This window comes from Protopterus annectens, chromosome 2.part1 (genome assembly GCF_019279795.1).
Source record: "Protopterus annectens isolate FY-2018-M chromosome 2.part1, PAN1.0, whole genome shotgun sequence".
Lineage (NCBI taxonomy): Eukaryota > Metazoa > Chordata > Ceratodontiformes > Protopteridae > Protopterus > Protopterus annectens.
In genome coordinates, this window is record NC_056729.1 from 282,045,964 (window position 1) to 282,058,282 (window position 12,319).

General features: G+C 42.5%; 1 protein-coding gene across 1 annotated transcript in view; it reads right to left on the reverse strand.

Moving 5' to 3' along the window:
* CASP6 (caspase 6) overlaps positions 1-12,319 on the reverse strand; it is a 1,203,724-nt gene that overhangs the window by 149,577 nt on the left and 1,041,828 nt on the right. The window lies entirely within an intron of this gene.

The window sequence follows — 12,319 nt, forward strand, 5'->3', positions numbered from 1 at the left end:
AGTTACCAGAAGATGCTTGGTGGGGGCGGTAAGGAGCCAGTCGTCTAGATATGGAAACACCCGGAATCCTAACTGAGCAGTTACCACTGCCACGCATTTAATGAACACTCTGGGAGCTGTAGAGAGACCAAACGGCAGGGCACGGAATTGGTAATGACTGGCTCCTAGCTAGAAGCAAAGCAGACTGCTGGAGCATTTGTATATCCTGATATGCTAATGCGCGTCCCAGAGATTAATAGAGCACATCCAATCGCCTTCTCTTAAAACAGGAAGGATGGACTGAACCAAGACCATCTGGAAGTCTCCAGTCCCCTGTCTTTTTTTGGCACCAAAAAGAATCTTGAGTAAAATCCGGATCCACTCTGGTCTGGTGGGACTGGTTGGATGACTCTTTTGAGACAGCTTTATAATCTCTGAAGCTGCTTCTTCCCTTTGACTGGGTGGCATGTCGGGAAGTTCTCTTGGAAAATTTGGTTGACAAGAAAGGGGAATGGTAACCTCTGGTGATAATTTTCTGCACCCAACGATCGGTGGTGATAGAGTGCCAGGCAGCTTGGTGCAGAGAGAAACGACCCTCGACTGCTTCCAGAGGTAAGCAATCGGGCCGCCCCTCAGGAGCGCTGATAAGGCTGTCCAGAGAGGGAGCCTTGGTTGTGAGGACCCCCTCTGCCTCTATAGGGACATCTTCCAGAATTGTTACTCCCTCTGCGAGTATCATCACCACATGTGGCATGAAAAGGATCCTGAGATTTCTTATGCCAGATTTTCCCACTCCTCTGATTCATGGAGAAGGTATGCTGAGGGATAGAAAATCATAGGCCTATAGCAGACAGGGTTTATTCCATCTTGCTCACACCTGGCTAGCGTGTCTTTCACTTTGGAGCCAAAGAGGGATGAAGTTTCGAAGGGAGCATTCAAAAAGGAAGACTTGAAGGGATGCGCAAGGTCACAGATGTGCATCCAGGCATGATGTCTCATAATACCTGAACCCGCTGCTCTAGCCAGCCCATCAGTCGCATGTGACAGCAACATCATGGATGAGCTGGATACTGACTCCAGGGTTGCTAGCTGCAAGGCCACTTTGTCCCTGACCTTGTCAGACAACTGTCCTGCGAGTGTCCCAGAGAGTTTTGAGATAAAGTCCCTCTGGAGCTTCATAAAATATGCCAAATAATTCAGGGACTACAAAAGGTCCCCGATACAAAAACACACTTCCCAAGTCTGTCCACCGCCCAGGACACCTTGTTGGGCAGGTGAACAGCGGGACTTTCCTCAGCCAAGTCCTTTTTCATGGCCACTGTCACCACCATAGCATCAACTGGTAACCCTTTGGACCAGTGTGGATTCTCAGCAGGCAGGGACAGAATTTTGTCTTGTCTCCAGGGGATCACCACAATGGAATCAAGGTTGTTCCATGCATGCTGCACGACAAGCTCGTTGGCAGGTGGGGTCACCAAGAGGTAGACAGCTGGGCACGAAAAGCTGCATGAACACAGACTCCTTGGACGAAGGGTTGGAGGGCTTTCGGTCACCTCTCTGTTTTAACATATCAGGAGGTAACCGTGGGGACCCTTCACCATCATCATAATCTGTATTTTCCGATACAGACTCCTCAGGTGAGTCCACGGGTTTCCTCTTGAACGTCTTCTTCCGAGAGGGCTCCTCAGTGGGGGGTCTCTGAGGAGGACTCTGAAGAGTGGGTACCCTGAACAGGGGTGTCCTGCAGCTTCTCTGCCTGGTGTCTTGGTGGGATAGTCTACGGCAGCTGCAGCTGAGGGGATGAAAACTGGGATTTTGACATCATAGGAGTGTTACCAGAAGCAACAGCCCTCTACATCACTCGGAAGGCAGGCCCGCCTGAAGAGGGATGGGTGCCCAAAACCGAGAAAGACAACCTCGGGACTGGGGTCATACCCTGCTCCAACAGGCCCACCCCCACTGGTGGAACCTCAGCATGGACACAGCCATCCGTGCAGAGTAGGGAACAGAGGAGAAAGTTGGCACCGTACCCTGGGCCAATGCACCCGTTCCCCCAATCCCCAGATTGAGGAAGGACTGGTTCGGTGGGAACAGAATACCAAAGGGACAAACTCGGAGCTGGAGTGAGGTGCACCATAGGTGCAGAGGTTGTGGGTTCCAAGAATGGTGTCAGAACTGAAGGCTTTCGAACCCAGATGGTCGAAGGAAGAATCCAAGATGGAGTCCGTGGATGAGGCAACCCAAGTCCAGCAGACGGATGGGTTTTAGAAAGTGATGAAATCTCCCTGGCTACCAACAACTGGTCCACAAGAAGCACCACGTCGTGTTCCGAAAGGCTCCTGGTGGATACTTCAGATGGGGAGTCAGGATGTTCGATAAATGGGCTATACACTTGGCCCAGAAACAAGTCTACTGAGGGAGAGTATCAGGTCCGTGGTGCAATGTCTGCCGGCACCAAAGTCTCTAGTTTCAAGACCAGAAGTAAAGGGGTCAGATCCAGTGAGGTCAGTACAACACTCGGTGCCGAAGTGGCACTCTGAGCCGAAAGGGTCAGTACCAAAATGGAAAATTAAGTCAAAGGTGTGCCCTGAGCTGAAGTAGCTACAGGTGCCAAAGTCAAAATAGGTGTAGTAAGATCTATGATCGGTGCCGGATGCAGGGTCTGTGCCAATACAGGCATTGGTATTGAAGGTTTTGAGATGGTCGGAGCAGAGGAAGGCAGAGCCAAAGAGGTAGATTTATGCTCAGATGATAACTTGGGGACCTTAGATTTCCTAGGTTTGCTCTGATCACCCAATAGTGAAGAAGGAACAGAATGGGATCTCTTTTTTATTTTTTATTTATTTTACATTTGTTGACCGGGATAGTCCGACTGGATGCATGTCCATTTTCAGCGGAGGCCCGGGGAGAAAAGCTCCAAGGGTAAGCAGATTACAGTATTACATAATACCAGCATTACATATTACAGACTATTTACAGAGATTACATAAGTAAGCAAGTTAAACAAATTCCACAGGTTAAGAGTTAATCCTGAGCGCAAGTCAGGATTAAATTAAATTACACAGTAAACTGGTTAACAGATTTTTTACACATTCTAGAGAGAGTTAGCCAGGCTTGATACATTGACATAGCCAGTTAAGTGACAAACGTTGTTTGAATCTAGTTTTAAATTGAACTAAGGTGGAAAGTAAGGTAATATCAGCTGGAAGAGAGTTCCAGGATCTACTTACAGAGTTTGCAAAGAGAGAGTCACCGGCTGTGTTATTAATTTTGCTCGTCTGAATTAGTAGTTTGTTAGAGGATCAAAGCAGTCTAGAATTGTTATAGGGGTTGATAATATTTTTAAGTGCAAGAGTATTGTCCGGATTATAGAGGATTTTATAGGCCATAATCAGTTGGTTATACTGGATTAGACTGGGTAGTTCAAGCCACCCAAGCTGATTTAGACTGATGCAATGATGTGTCCTAAAAGGCAGCCCAGTGGCAAACCTGGCAATGTGGTTGTAGCAAATTGAGAGTTTAAGGACAGTCTTGTTTAAATTCGAGAGTAGAGGGGATGCATACAGAAGGGTTGAAATAAAGTGAGAGCGAGCTATGGCAATTTTAGCTGGAGGGGCTAGGAAGGATTTTATTCTGTAAAGTGACCCTAGTTTTTTAATTATGGTTTTGATAGTTTGGTTAACATGTAGGTCGAATTTTAGATTATTGTCTATGATGACACCTAATAGTTTTGTAGAAGGGTCAGGGGAGATTATTGTGCCATTATTTGAATTTATGGTAAAGGTGAAAGTGGTAGACCTATGTGTTGGTGAAAACAACAGCATTTTAGTTTTTTTGGGATTTAGGATCAGACGATGTTCAGAAAGACAGTTTTCTATTGTATTAAAGGTGGTCTGGGTAGCTGACCATAACTCTACTGGAGATGTGGCTGAGCAAATCAGAGTAGAGTCATCAGCATATTGGATACAGCTGACTTTTGGAATGACAGTATAAAGGTAGTTAATGAAGATGGAGAACAGCAAGGGCCCTAGTATAGAGCCTTGTGATACTCCAAGGGTGTTAGGTAGAAGGTTAGGGAGTTTGTTCTGCCAGAGGACAGCTGGCTGTCGACCATTCAGGTAGGACTGAAACCATTGAAGGGCTCTAGTATCTAGACAGAATGTTTGCAGGGTGTGGATTAAAAGTTGGTGATCAACCATATTGAATGCCTTGGAATGATCCAAGAAGAGGGCTGAGGATATATAATTACTGTTGCAATTATGGTTTATGGTGTTGGTAAAGGCTAGGAGGGCTGAAGTAGTGCTGTGATGAGGACAGAAGCCATTCTGAGTGTCTGCCATAAGGTGGTTCTGGATTAGGCGGTGCATGACTTGTCTATGAATACATTTTTCCATAATCTTTGCAAGTGGAGGGAGTATAGCTATTGGCCTATAATTGGAGAATTCAGTATAGCTGCCTCCTTTGTGAAGTGGGATTACATAGGATATTTTCCAGATGGTGGGAATTTTAGCTTCTACTATGGTTCGATTAATTAGTATTGAGACGGGGTAAGCAATAGCATCAGCTGATTTTTGTAGGTACTCAGCAGGGAATTGATCAGCAGAAAGTGTAGTGGGTTTTAATTTTTTGATCAAGGTATGGATAAGTGAAGTGGCGACTGGTTGGAAGCTGAATGCGAGTAGGTTTCTAGGGGTGCTACTTTCAGGACCAGGGGAGCTAGGAGGTAGTTGGCTAGCTAGGGCTTGAATTGTCTCAGTAAAGAATCGGTTAAAACTGTCAGAAACATCTTCAGGGGTTTTATCAATAGTAGCAGCAGGGATTGGGGTTGAAGTTTGTCCAGGATGTAGTAGATTATTTAAACCTGCCCAAAACTTCTGAGGGTTATTTTGATTTACTGTCTATAGATTACAGTAGTATTGTTTTTGTCTTGTAAAATTGATTTTTTGGTTTTGTTCCTGGATTTCCTGTATTTAATGTGATCTTGAGGGTCTTTAGAAGAACACCATAAAGCCCATGCTTTGTTTCTAAGGGTAATTTTGAGTTTAGACTCTTTAGAAAGCCATGGCACAGTTTTTGCCTTGGTTCTCTTTGAACGAACAGGTGCATGCAAATCAAGGATCTCAAGGCAGTTGTTGTTAAAGTATGCTACTGCTTTCTCTAAGGGGAGGTCTTTTAGAATAAACCAATTACATGAGTTTAGTTCTTGTTGGAATTTGGCAGGGTTAAAGTTTTTATTGTTTCTAACCTTTCTGAGTAAGGGTTGTTGGGAATTAATGGTTTTGTGCTTAATTACATATGTGAGAAGGTGAACACTTAGGCCATCAAGGAGGGTACCAGAGGTGTACAGTTGGGGGTGACTATTTATGAGTACCCGGTATGCTTTCCTTTTGGTTGGGTTTACCTATCCTGGTAGGGGTGGACATAATTTGTGTAAATGCATGCAGGTTAATATGGGTGGTTGGGGATTCTGAGGAACAGGTGCCCCAGTCTATGTTAAAGTCTCCAAGTAGTAGGGTTTCTTGGGGGTAGTGACATGATAGCCAGTGCAGGATATCTTCAAGTGTAGATATATTGTTACCTGGGGGAATGTACATACAGATGATATTAATGCATTTATTTTTATTAAGTTGCAATTTGGTGGCAAGACTCTGAGTTATTAATCTGAGGTGGTTGTATTACATCTATGGTGACATTCAACTCAGATTTATAGAGTACAGCTACCCCACCCCCCCTTCCTCGAAGCACGATCCAGCCTGTGTATGTTGTACCCAGGTGGTAACACTTCATTGTCTTTAGTGTTAGGTTTTAACCAGGTTTCAGATAAACAGAGAATCTCAGGGGAGTGGACATCCAGAAGTGCATGCAATTCATGTACCTTGATATTAATGCTTCTAATATTGCGATGACATGCTAGGAGAGATTTAGTTGGCCTATTAATTGTAGGTTTGTAGCTTAGACTGCAAGTAGAGGGGGTATGTGCATCTGAAGTGGGTGGGCCAGGGTTGGGGTGAATATCACCACCAAGTATTAGGTTGAGTCTATACTTGGCGATGAACTTCAGGAATTTGTTTATTAACTTGTGGTAGTGTTTGGATCTAGAGCTAATGTGCCTGGGGTTGAGAGGTTGATAGACTTAACAAGATGTTGGATAGGATCTGGTACAGTAAGTATGGTTGAAGGTGGAAGGATTTACAGTTGGGGTGATAGTATGGCCTTTTGGGACCTGAAATCTCGTGAGAAACTGGTTTCCATACAAGGTAAGGAGGTATGGTGCGAACAAGAGGGGTAGTAAAGAGGAGTATATCATTATCTGTGATTCAGCTAGTGAGTTAATGAACTGTTTTACCTGGTGATGCAACACCAGAAGATAGGGTGGTGAGGTAAAAGGTACTGGAAGGGGGATGGGAGAATGCCAGATGAAAGCTAATAGGTGCTATTAAAATGTAGGTAGAAGAATGGGGTGGGTGGAATTATCCCAGATGAAAGTAGATAGGATCTAGAAAGTGGAGGGAGTGGCTATAGTACTATAAATTTAGAGGTACTGGGAGTGGGAGGGAATTGGAGGCAGGGAGGGGAGCGAAGAGAGCCCGAGCATAGCGGGGCTATTGCAGTTTACAAGGTTTCCTAAGGTGTCCTAAAGCTATAAGGTAAGTATTATATCTCTTAATGTAAGAGTCAATTTACTTAAGTTACAGGGGAATGAGGCAAACACTCAAGTAGAAAAAAAGAGCCCTATGACTGACCAATATGGTGACCTGCTTAATTACAAAGCACTGTAAGTGAAAGTTTAACAAATGCATTTTGTGTGCAACCTACTCTGTTTAAATGCTGAGAGAAACTGATTGCATTAAATGCTGAGAGAAACTGATTGCAGTCCTGTAGACACCGTTTTGTAGGGACAGTCCTGTAGACACCGTTTTGTAGGGAACTGTAGAGTTCAATCTGTTTAAATGCTGAGAGAAACCGTTTTGTAGGGAACTGTAGAGTTCAATCTGTTTAAATGCTGAGAGAAACTGCAGTCCTGTAGACACCGTTTTGTAGAGAACTGTAGAGTTCAATCTGTTTAAATGCTGAGAGAAACTGATTGCAATCCTGTAGACACCATTTTGTAGGGAACTGTAGAGTTCAATCTGAGTCACACCAGGTCAGCCAAGGTGTGAAGAGAAAGGGAAATCCTAAGCACCTAGATTTGAAAATGATGTTTTTGATTGATGATTTTTGTCCTTAGAAAGAGTGGTTGAGACCTCCATCGCAGAAATTACCTCTGAGAAGGGAGACTTGAGTAACCCCTTCAGAATGAATTTATTTTTGCGCTCATTAAGAGTGCGTTGGCTGAAACGTAGACAAATATCGCATGGAGGCTGCACCAAAAGGTGGGCCACTCCCAAACAGTATACACAGTTATGCAAATCACAGTTAGGTAACTTACCCTTACAAGAAGTACAATGCTTAAAGCCAGAGGTACCCTTTCTTATCAAACATTTTAATAGAAAGGACACCACAACTAACTGTATAATCCAATAATGAAGTCACTCAGTCAAAAAAAGCACAAGAAATCACAAGAAAATACAAATATTACAAAATACTGTAAATGTGAGGAAAGAAAAACACCTAAATAGAGATAAGCCAACAGGTTAGGCAAAAGAAAGCAATACCAGCTATAGTACTGAAGAAATACCACAAGGGTAAGGGAAAAGGCCGTACCAACAATGGTAGTTAAGTTCACCAACAGTAACAATGGGTAGAGTGGAAAAAATACAGTTAGATCGAAGAAGAGACACTAGAAATATTAAAGGTTCGGTAAAATATAAAGATATCCAAAAAGTTTTACACAAATATCAAAAAACATTTTACTTAGCTGAGAGCTCGGCTGAAACGCGGCATTACGGGTACGCGGCAAATGAGATCTGAGGTAACAGAGAGAAGGGCATTCTGGGTAGAGACTTAGCTCGAGAGTTCTTTTGTCTGGTACAAGCTTGGTAATAGGCCGACTCAGTTCCACGGGCTCAGAACCAAACCCATCAGTGATGAATGGAAAGAAGATTAACATCAGATTTTGTATTACTTCCATCAAAATTGCTCTCTTTCTATATCCCAAAACAGTTGCTTCACTGAACAGGGCTTCTATAACTAGTACATTTCCTATTGTTTACTTAGGAGAGATATTTTGCAGGCATGTAAGATACTACATTTGCCTTCTTTATGAATGACAATACAAATGTATTTGAAACATGTACTACCAATGATTAAACAGCAACTGAAGACTTCATTCAAAATACCATTTGTCAAGTTCAAGTAAGTACTCAGAGCTTCATGACAACAGTTATGGTAAAGTACATTTGCTACATAAAACTAAATGAATTTAATACAACTAAATTTGTTTTTTGTTTTTCCAGGGAGGCTGTGCTTCTTGCAATCAACTACATGCAAGGGTCGTGCCTCCACACTCCTGTAAACTAATGCTAGAGAGTACAGGAAATACTTGGGTTGATAGAAAAAAGTACTTCCTCTATCTGCTCTCTCTCTCCATCTGCAAAGAGGAAGTAGGAAAATCTTGAACGCAACACACTTGGCAGGGGTGTGGGTCTGCAGACCAATGCTAAACCATTCTGCAGTGTTAACATTGTTTTTTTACTCATGTTTCATTAACAGGACACTGTAGACCAATGCTATGTTTCAATAACAGGACACTGTGCCAGAATTACAATGTAGTACTCACATAAGCAAATAGCTGAACTTCCAATACACATGAATTTATTTTTTCAGAAATTGATACTGCAGTAAACAGACACTATTAAAATTACAATATGATATTCATATATTCAAATATTTGAACTTACAATAAACATGAATCCTTTTTTCAAGAGTCGACATCACAAGCCAGTTATATGATCATCAATGTTGGGTCACATACCAAAACTTTAGACTGCAGCAAAATACATGTTCTGTAAACCACAATTGATTCTGTTGCATCATTTTAGCACTTCTAACATTAAATGAAGAGAAGGTATAAACGTTCAGGTATTATTCTTCAGTTTCACTCATACCTCTCAACAATACTGAATTTCTCATTTTTTACTGGTTTTGAGGTCCAAATAATGGGGTGTCACGATTTCGGAGTGGCATACCTTAATTTCCACGCTTTTTTAACATTTTTTTTTCAGTAGATGTCATCACTTGCAGAGGTGCGATGATGTCAGCTTCGTGAACAGCCTGCCGGAACTGGCTCAAAGGATTCACTATACTTGTTTCTGGCCATAGCGTGCAAGCCGTGCGGGCATTTCCCCAGCTGCTCCAGATAAGGAATATAAGTATTTTAGGAGCTGCATTTGAATTCTTGCTCCAGGTAAGGAGGACAAGTATTTTAGGAGCTGAATTCAGACTAGTTAAGCAAGCATTCACAATACCGGTCGCACCAGGTCCATTGACAGGCTATATACGATTCTTTAGTTGAAGTGATTTGCGTGCTGAGAGCTGCATTTGAATTAGCGGATTAGACCATGTGCTGTCAAGCTATATACGTTTTTTTAGTTGAAGTAGCAGACTACAGCGTGTGCTGAGAGCTGCATTAGAAGTAGCAGCCTACAGCGTCTGCTGAGAGCTGCATTTGAAGTAGCAGACTACAGCGTGTGCCGAGAGCTGCATTTGACGTAGCAGACTACACCGTGTGTGTGTGTGTGTGTGTGTGTGTGTGTGTGTGTGTGTGTGTGTGTGTGTGTATGCTTAGGGTCACTCAGGCTCAACCCTGTACCTTGGGGACAAGGAGCAAGAGCCTGAGTTTTCTACCCATACCACCACTTCTGATTTCAAGGAGTTGTAGCTCTCACTTGTACAAATTTTCACAGAATGTCTGGAATGCTTGGTTCATACTTTTGGTCTGTTCCTCTTAAAATTCAGATGGTTCTCAGGTTTGATTTTTGGCTGAAGCAGCTTCTGTGTGGAGTCTATATGTTCTCCCTGTGTTTGTGTGGGTTTCCTCTCGGTGCTTTGGGTTCCTCCCATGATACAAAGACATGTGTCTGGGGCCTCTGCTAAAAATTGGCTTTAAAAGTTGGACTTTCCTGGTAAACAAATGTTAAATAAAAATAAGATTTGTGGTTTTCTAGCAAATGAGTGAGAACTGAATTCACTAAATAATGCCAGCCATTAAAGTTTCAGTCTTCCTATCTTTCAGGATGCACATGGTAACAACGTTTTATTCTAGCAACTTTCTAAGATTATACAAGAGATGTTTAAAATGTGCCCCCGGTTTTGGGCCTTTGTCCCCCTTCCCCCAAAAATAAATTTTAGCTTTTTCCTGATTTCTTGTGCTGCACAGTTCTTCAGGCAAAGAGCAGTTTAGTGCTGCTTATGCAAAGTCTACTTGCATTGTTAGTAGCACAAAAGGTAGTATATTTGCTTTTGCTGCAGAAGGTTGTGGGTTCTACTCCCACAGTATGTAGATGGATTGCTGATACTGTACTGTGTTGTTATTTTAAAAGGGATGGATGCTGCAGTCCTGAGAATGTCTTCCTTTGGCGGAGATACCTAGTAACTATGAACCTTTTATCAGTTTGCCATCCATTCCCTATTGAAATATTACTAGCTTACCTTATTTTAATGTAACATAGGCAATTTATTCTTCAAGGGCAGCAGAAATATAAAGTTGTTTGCTAGCAGCAACCTCTTCATTTGTTACATATCTCTTTAATGTAAAATTATTTAGATTACTTTTACTTCTACAGAGATTGTGCATATTTACTGATACTGGTGGATTGTACAAGTCTGAGTACACTTTTATGATGGAAATGTTCTGAATTGGGCAGTTTTGTCATTATTGGTTCATGCATTTTGTTTCATTGCTTACTGGAAAAATGTTCAAAACAGTAAATTTAAAATGCGCTCTAACAAGTGTACTGTAATATACAAGGAATATAACTTAATACATTCAGGAAGGTGCATCAGAGAAAACAAGTATGTTTTGTGTGCAAGGGGCCTATGATTTGAAAAAACAGCCCAAAGGTAATATTTATCCACCACTGGCTAGATGCATTTTCTTTGAATGTGGGTTTCAATTCCGTTTCAATGAATATGAGTTTCAAGGGTAGTGAAGTTTTAATACTAAGTCTATTTTCATTGTGGGACTGTACTGCTTTGTTTAGATGTCTAGTGTTTGTGCTACAAAATGTAAAATAAGAAGTTATGTACTCACCATAACGTTCCATCTGAGTAGGTGACTTCATTTGGATGCAACCTGTGGGATTCAGATCCGACATCGGATCCGAGCCGGAATTCATGAGCTTTATGATCCGAGCTCCTAGCTCCTCCCTTTACCCATAATCCCCTGCTAAGCCCTGACTGACCTCAGATTGAGTTTGCCCTGTGAATACCAGTATAACAGAATCCTGGGAACCAGGACTAATAGCGCCATGAAAGGTCAGGGGGATGGTGAAGTCACCTACTCAGATGGAACGTTATGGTGAGTACATAACTAATCTGAAGTAGGAAGACTTCATTTGTCTGCAACCTGTGGGACAGAGTCGCCAGCTACCTGGCTCTTGGGCGGCCGTCATGGAAGGATGCTCCGGAGCACCACAGAGCCAAAGGATGCTCTCCCTCTGGAAACAACGTCCACTTTGTAATGTGAAATAAAAGTATGAGATGAGGTCCAAGTGGCTGCTGCACAGATATCATCTAATGGTACTCTAGATTTAAAGGCAGCAGAAGTAGATACTGCTCTTGTAGAATGTGCTGTAATTCTGGCCTTCCTGAGGTGTCATAAGCCTGCAAGATACAATTAGAAATCCACTTTGACAAGGTGACCTTAGAGACTGCCTTACCCAGTAACAGTTGATCGGATTGTCTATGACCAGCTGTTCTGTGAATGTAGAAACGCAGTTGTCTATGACCATCTAAGGAATGCAGTTTATATTCTCCTTTGTTTTTATATTTGGGAAAGAAAACTGGCAAATTAATAGATTGGTTAATATTGGATTCTGAAGCAATCTTTGGAAGAAAGGAAGGACTGGTCCTGAGGGAGACCCTATCAGGAAAAAAGGAGAGATAAGGTGGTTTGACGCACAGATCTTGGAGTTCTGAAACTCTTCTAGCTGACGTAATGGCCACTAAGAAAGCAGTTTTCCAGGAAAGATACTTCAAGTCCACAGAGGCTGCAGGTTCAAAAGGAGGAGCGGTTGGGGCCTGCAGCACTAGAGATAAGTCCCAAGGTGTAACAGGAGGTCTTAAGAGGAAAGCACCCTTAAGAAAGGTTTTAAAAATTTTTGCAGCCATGAGAGGTGTCGAGTCATGGCCCACATGGCAATGAGAAATGGCTGCCATCTGTACCTTAAGAGCTTGCTCC